The sequence below is a fragment of the Myripristis murdjan genome, chromosome 15, assembly GCF_902150065.1.
Source record: "Myripristis murdjan chromosome 15, fMyrMur1.1, whole genome shotgun sequence".
Classification (NCBI taxonomy): domain Eukaryota; kingdom Metazoa; phylum Chordata; class Actinopteri; order Holocentriformes; family Holocentridae; genus Myripristis; species Myripristis murdjan.
In genome coordinates, this window is record NC_043994.1 from 33080103 (window position 1) to 33087602 (window position 7500).

Sequence of the window (7500 nt, forward strand, 5' to 3'; positions counted from 1 at the left end):
CAGGAGGTCAGGAGTCAGGGGGTCAGGAGGTCAGGGGTCAGCAGGTCAGGAGGTCAGGAGTCAGGGGGTCAGCAGGTCAGGAGGTCAGGAGTCAGGGGGTCAGGAGTCAGGGGGTCAGCAGGTCAGGAGGTCAGGAGTCAGGGGGTCAGGAGTCAGGAGGTCAGGGGGTCAGCAGGTCAGGGGGTCAGGAGTCAGGGGGTCAGGGGGTCAGCAGGTCAGGAGTCAGGGGGTCAGCAGGTCAGGAGTCGGGGTCAGCAGGTCAGGAGGTCAGCAGTCAGGGGGTCAGGAGTCAGGGGTCAGGGGGTCAGGGGGTCAGCAGGTCAGGAGTCAGGGGGTCAGCAGGTCAGGAGTCAGGGGGTCAGCAGGTCAGGAGGTCAGGAGTCAGGGGGTCAGGAGGTCAGGAGTCAGGGGGTCAGGAGTCAGGAGGTCAGGGGGTCAGCAGGTCAGGAGTCAGGGGGTCAGGAGGTCAGGAGTCAGGGGGTCAGGAGTCAGGAGGTCAGGAGGTCAGGAGGTCAGGGGGTCAGCAGGTCAGGAGTCAGGGGGTCAGGAGTAAGGGGGTCAGCAGGTCAGGAGTCAGGGGGTCAGGAGGTCAGGGGGTCAGCAGGTCAGGAGGTCAGGAGGTCAGGAGTCAGGAGGTCAGGAGGTCAGGAGGTCAGGAGGTCAGGAGGTCGGCTGCACATGCAGGAGCCTCTGTGAGCTTCAAAAGAATCATTAAAGTTTTAAAATCCATTCCATGACGGCCTGGGGGCGTCTCAGACAGGTGTGACGTGTCCACCTGCAGCGTTTTGAATCACATCACTTATTTTTATTTTGTCAGGCAGGAGGAGAGCCACTGAAGTAATCTGACTGGGATTAGAGGGATCCATGAATCCCAGTGTTCAGGCTGCTGGCAGATTAAAGTGACATACACACATCAGGTACACACACACACACACACAAGGTAAACACACACACACACACACACATCAGGTACACACACATACACACATCAGGTACACACACACACACACAAGGTAAACACACACACACACACACATCAGGTACACACACATACACACATCAGGTACACACACACACACACAAGGTAAACACACACACACACACATCAGGTACACACACATACACACATCAGGTACACACACACACGTCAGGTACACACACAAACACATGAGGTACACACACACACACACACATCAGGTACACATACGCGGTACACACACGTCAGGTACACACACATACATCAGGTACACACATACACACACATCAGGTACACACGCACACACACACATCAGGTACACACACACACACATCAGGTACACACGCACACACACACATCAGGTACACACACACACACACACACACACACACACACATCAGGTACACACACACACACACACACATCAAGTACACACACACACACACACACACACATCAGGTACACACACACATCAGGTACACACACACACACACACATCAGGTACACACACACACACACACACACCAGGTACACACACACACACACACACACATCAGGTACACACACACACACACACATCAGGCACACACACACACACACACACACACACACACACACACACACACATCAGGTACACACACATACACATCAGGTACACACATACACACACACACACACACACACATCAGGTACACACACATCAGGTACACACACACACACATCAGGTACACACACACACACACACACACACACACACACACACACACACACACCTGTCAGCAACACACACCTTTCCATCCCAGCTGGATCTCCTCAGGTGTTTTTACCTGATCAGGTAAATAAAACACCTCTAAAACAACAACACCAAACCCACTTCCAAACCGAAGCTCAGATTCTTCTGTAGTGTTCTGTAGTGTTCTGTTCTGTCATGTTCTGTCATGTTCTGTCATGTTCTGTCATGTTCTGTTCTGTCATGTTCTGTCATGTTCTGTTCTGTCATGTTCTGTCATGTTCTGTTCTGTAGTGTTCTGTCATGTTCTGTAGTGTTCTGTTCTGTCATGTTCTGTTCTGTAGTGTTCTGTCATGTTCTGTTCTGTCATGTTCTGTCATGTTCTGTCATGTTCTGTCATGTTCTGTCATGTTCTGTCATGTTCTGTTCTGTAGTGTTCTGTCATGTTCTGTCATGTTCTGTTCTGTAGTGTTCTGTCATGTTCTGTCATGTTCTGTTCTGTCATGTTCTGTCATGTTCTGTCATGTTCTGTTCTGTAGTGTTCTGTCATGTTCTGTCATGTTCTGTTCTGTCATGTTCTGTCATGTTCTGTCATGTTCTGTTCTGTAGTGTTCTGTCATGTTCTGTCATGTTCTGTTCTGTCATGTTCTGTCATGTTCTGTCATGTTCTGTTCTGTAGTGTTCTGTCATGTTCTGTCATGTTCTGTTCTGTCATGTTCTGTCATGTTCTGTCATGTTCTGTCATGTTCTGTTCTGTCCTGTTCTGTCATGTTCTGTTCTGTCATGTTCTGTCCTGTTCTGTCATGTTCTGTTCTGTAGTGTTCTGTCATGTTCTGTCATGTTCTGTCATGTTCTGTCATGTTCTGTCATGTTCTGTCATGTTCTGTTCTGTAGTGTTCTGTCATGTTCTGTCATGTTCTGTCATGTTCTGTTCTGTAGTGTTCTGTCATGTTCTGTCATGTTCTGTCATGTTCTGTCATGTTCTGTCATGTTCTGTTCTGTCATGTTCTGTCCTGTTCTGTCATGTTCTGTTCTGTAGTGTTCTGTCATGTTCTGTCATGTTCTGTCATGTTCTGTTCTGTCATGTTCTGTCATGTTCTGTTCTGTCATGTTCTGTCCTGTTCTGTCATGTTCTGTTCTGTAGTGTTCTGTCATGTTCTGTCATGTTCTGTCATGTTCTGTTCTGTCATGTTCTGTCATGTTCTGTTCTGTCATGTTCTGTCATGTTCTGTCATGTTCTGTTCTGTCATGTTCTGTCATGTTCTGTTCTGTCATGTTCTGTCATGTCCTGTTCTGTCATGTTCTGTTCTGTCATGTTCTGTCCTGTTCTGTCATGTTCTGTCATGTTCTGTTCTGTAGTGTTCTGTCATGTTCTGTCATGTTCTGTTCTGTCATGTTCTGTCATGTTCTGTTCTGTCATGTTCTGTCGTCTTGGTTTGTTTGTTTGTTTGTTTGTTTGTTTGTTTGTTTGTTTGTTTGTTTGTTTGTTGGCTGCTGTTGGTGCAATAAAGATTTGAGCGTTTGACGTCCAGCTGCTGCTCGCCTCCTCACATCTGCATTTACTGATCAGTGCTGATCATAAAGCTGTGTGTGTTGTGTGTGTGTGTGTGTGTGTGTGTGTGTGTGCGTGCGTGTGTGTGAGTGTGTGTGTGATGATGTCAGCTGATGATGTCAGCTGCAGCTCTGCACTGATCAGTTAATCAATAACTCTTTATAGAGGTGATGTGCAGAAGCAGATCAATAAATTTATGAAAAACTAATTAATGATCCAGACTGTGATGTCAGGAGGGGGCGGAGCTCTCATCTCATCTCATCTGCATACTGACAGGAAACAGCATGCTCTTTCAAAATAAAAGCCATAAAAGAGCAGCAGAGTGACATATTGAGGCTGGGGGTGGAGTGTTTGTCCCTGAGTGTGTGTGTGTGTGTGTGTGTGTGTGTGTGTGTGTGTGTGTGAGAGAGAGAGAGAGAGAGAGAGAGAGAGAGAGAGAGACAGAACAAAACATCTCAGTTGAATTTCGTTTGATTCAGCGGAGCAAAACAGCTCTTAATGTCACACACACACATACACAAACACACACTCTGTCACACACACACACACCAACACACACTCACACACACACACACACACACACACACACATCAGGCCTCAGGTCACGTAGGATGACAGCAGCTCAGACAGGAAACTTCCCTCCTCCTCCTCTCCCATGATGCACTGCTCTGGCAGTGCTCTGAGGAGCTTTCTGGCTGCTGGTGAATACACACCACGCTGCGTGTGCGTGTGTGTGTGTGTGTGTGTGTGAGTGTGTGTGTGTGTGAGTGTGTGTGTGAGTGTGTGTGTGTGTGTGTGTGTGTGTGTGTGTGTGTGTGTGAGTGTGTGTGTGTGTGAGTGTGTGTGTGAGTGTGTGTGTGTGTGTGTGTGTGTGGGGGTGTGTGTGTGTGAGTGTGCAGAAGAACAGCAGTATGAAAGCACAATATAAAAAACATAAAGACAATGAGATCAAACAGCAGTATTGATGAACAGTATTAATAATAATAATAATAGTAATAATAGGAATAAGGCCAGACAAAAAAAAAATCTGGGTTCCGGTTCTCGACCGAGTGTCCCATTTAACCCCCGAGTCGGTTATTTTATTGGCGTCTGTGTAAAAATAAAATAAAAATATAAAATAAAGGCTCTATGCGACCGAGTGGGACCTTGTTGGCATTGGTCAAAAGTTAAGCAGGGCTTTTATTTTGATATATGTTGCACTCGCCTTATTTGTGATGTTCTCCCGTAACTTTGGAAAATAACTTCATGGAATCACGGAATTATGTTGGGGTCCTTGAGGGTCTTTCAGCAAAATGAAACCACCTGAGTCTCTGTGACGTTCAGGTTCTGAGTCGCTCACTGCCAGCAGAGGGTTTTCCTTTCCTAGGATGGTGACAGAATGAATCTGGTACGGCGCTGCGCTGTGATTGGCTGGGAGCGACACACCCGCTACCCAAAGGCCGACACCCAGAGGAGTCCCGAGCTCAGCAAGAAATGAAAATCCAGGCAGAGGGCGGGGTCTCTGCAGACAAACAAACACACACACACACACACTAAAACACACACACACACACACCAATACACACACACACACACACATACACCAATACAGACAAACACACACACACACACACACACACACAAAGGAAAATCCTGCTCACTCAGATCTGTAGTTGGACCTTGGACTCTGGACGTTCCTCTGGAGTTTCTCTCCATCGTCTCTTCAGGTGTTCCTCAGGCAGGAGGTGGGGGAACCTCAGCAGGTTGTCAGGTTCTCTGTGGTTCTGAGCGTGACGTCCTGAGCGTGACGTCCTGAGCGTGACGTCCTGAGTGTGACGTCCTGAGCGTGACGTCAGAGGAACCTGGTCTGCTGCAGCAGGTTTGGGATGAGGACCCTGTCGGGTCGACGCTGGGACGCTGCTGTCTCCCCGTCCCGCTGGAGTTTGATGTTGATGTGAATCACAGGTGAGCAGGGAGAGGAGCATCCCTGTGGGATTAATTCATCAATTAACCAACTATTTAACCCTTTGAGACCCGAGATAATTCACTGCATGTGTTCAGAAACATGGGAAAGAACACGATTAACCAGAAGGAGGAAGAGCAGGAGCACATTTGAGCTGATACAGAAATGTAGAAGCTGAAGCAGGAAACATGCAGGTGATGCTGTTTAAGCTTTGAAACAGTGAAACTGAACTATTTGCTCAGGTCCCCCTGGAAGTCCTGCAGGGGGGCGCCTAGGGGGCCCCTAACCCCACCTTGATCACCACCAATGTGAAATATATTCAGCAGAAATGTCACATATCTGTGATCTGTGTTTAAAACACCGGAAAGTTTCTTGGATGACCAAGTTTGTGCTGGGCTGCTGGGGACGGAGGGGCGAGAGACACATCAGCCTGCTGGGAAAAAGAGAGAGAGACAAAAAGCAGATTGTGTCTGAGACGAGGTGGGCGAGCGACAGACTGTTTCCTCTCTTCATCTGTGTGTGTGTGTGTGTGTGTGTGTGTGTGTGTGTGCGTGTGAGTGAGTGAGTGAGTGAGTGAGTGAGTGAGTGAGTGAGTGAGTGAGTGAGTGTGTGTGTGTGTGTGTGTGTGTGTGTGTGTGTGAGTGAGTGAGTGAGTGAGTGAGTGTATGTGTGTTTGAGTGAGTGAGTGAGTGAGTGTGTGTGTGTGTGTGTGTGTGTGTGTGTGAGTGAGTGAGTGAGTGAGTGTATGTGTGTTTGAGTGAGTGTGTGTGTGTGTGTGTGTGTGTGTGTGTGTGTGTGTGTGTGTGTGTGTGTGTGTGTGCTGCCCCCTGCAGGTCAGTCAGGCTGTTTCCTGTGTTTGATGTGATGCTGATAGGAAGTGATGGCTCTGCAGAGCACCCCCCCCCCCCCCCCCCCCCCCCCCCCACACACACACACACACAAACTTGTGTCGTTGTTCATTCTTCAGAACAATAACAGTCAAATTTTTGTCTTATTTTTTTCATTTTTTATAAATAAAACTGAATTGAACTGAATTTAATTTAATTAATTCACTGCCTTGTTTTCACTATCGCCGCTCCCTCTCTTCAATCACTCTCTAGCTCACTTGACCACCTCTCTCTCTCTCTCTCTCCCTGTCTCTCTCCCTGTCTCTCTCTCAATTTTAATTTCAATTTAAATAGCTTCATTGGCATGACAAGGCAGTGCTTATATTGCCAAAGCAAATAACAGTAGTAATAATAATAATATTAATAAAAATAAACAAATGGATAAGTGACTAATGACACCACATACACATCAACAATACAGATATAAACAACTTAACAATTTAAACATTTTTCAATCATCAGGCCACAGGAACACAGAGGCACAACAGAACCATTTAGATCATAACTTATCATTCTTACTAAACATATACATATAACATAAACATAAACATAAACATAAACATCCACATATTTACAGGGAGGAGATCCAGACTGGGAACCTCAGTCTGGATCTGCTTAGGGTCTTTGTGAGTCTGTGCTCAGACACACAGCTCAGGTGTTCTGCACTGAGTATTATATATTATATATATTATATATATTATATGCTCTGTTTAAGGCTCTATAACAAGCCATTCTGCTGTGTGCTGTGTCTGTCTGCCCAGTGGGGATGGATTTCTCTGTCTGTCTGCTGATAATCTGGTTGGGCCGGATGGTTTGGGGTCTGTCCTGAGGGTCTGGTGTCGAGGTCGGGGAGCTGAGGGTCAGGACGAGCTGACTGAGGGGGCTTTTCTCCAAGTTTATCTCTCGGGATTTTAACGCTTTGTAGTGGAGACTCTGGGGGTCGCTTGTTTTTAGGTGGTTGTAGAATTTGATGGCTCTTTTTTTGACTGTAATTTGTAGGGGGTACTGACCCAGTTCTGTTTGGGATGTGTCTCCTCAGGTGTGATATGTTTTTACGGAATTCCACGTGGAATTTCTCGATTGGGTGGTTTTCCCAGTCAGTAAATTTTAAATGTTTACTGAGCGGGCCCCATATTTCACTGCCATATAGGGCGATGGGTTCTATTACTGATTTAAAAATTTTTAGTCATGTTTTAATTGGTATATCTATTTTGATGTTTCGTTTAATTGCATAAAATGCCCTTCTTGCTTTGTCGCTCTCTCTCTCTCTCTCTCTCCCTATCACTCACAGCTCGCTGACTCTCTCTTTTTTCTCGTTTTTTTTTTTTAAATGAATCAGGAAGCTGAAAGAAAATCTAACTTTACTTTCAATGTAATCAAAGAGAAACATCCTCCCTTTGTCTTGTAATGTCT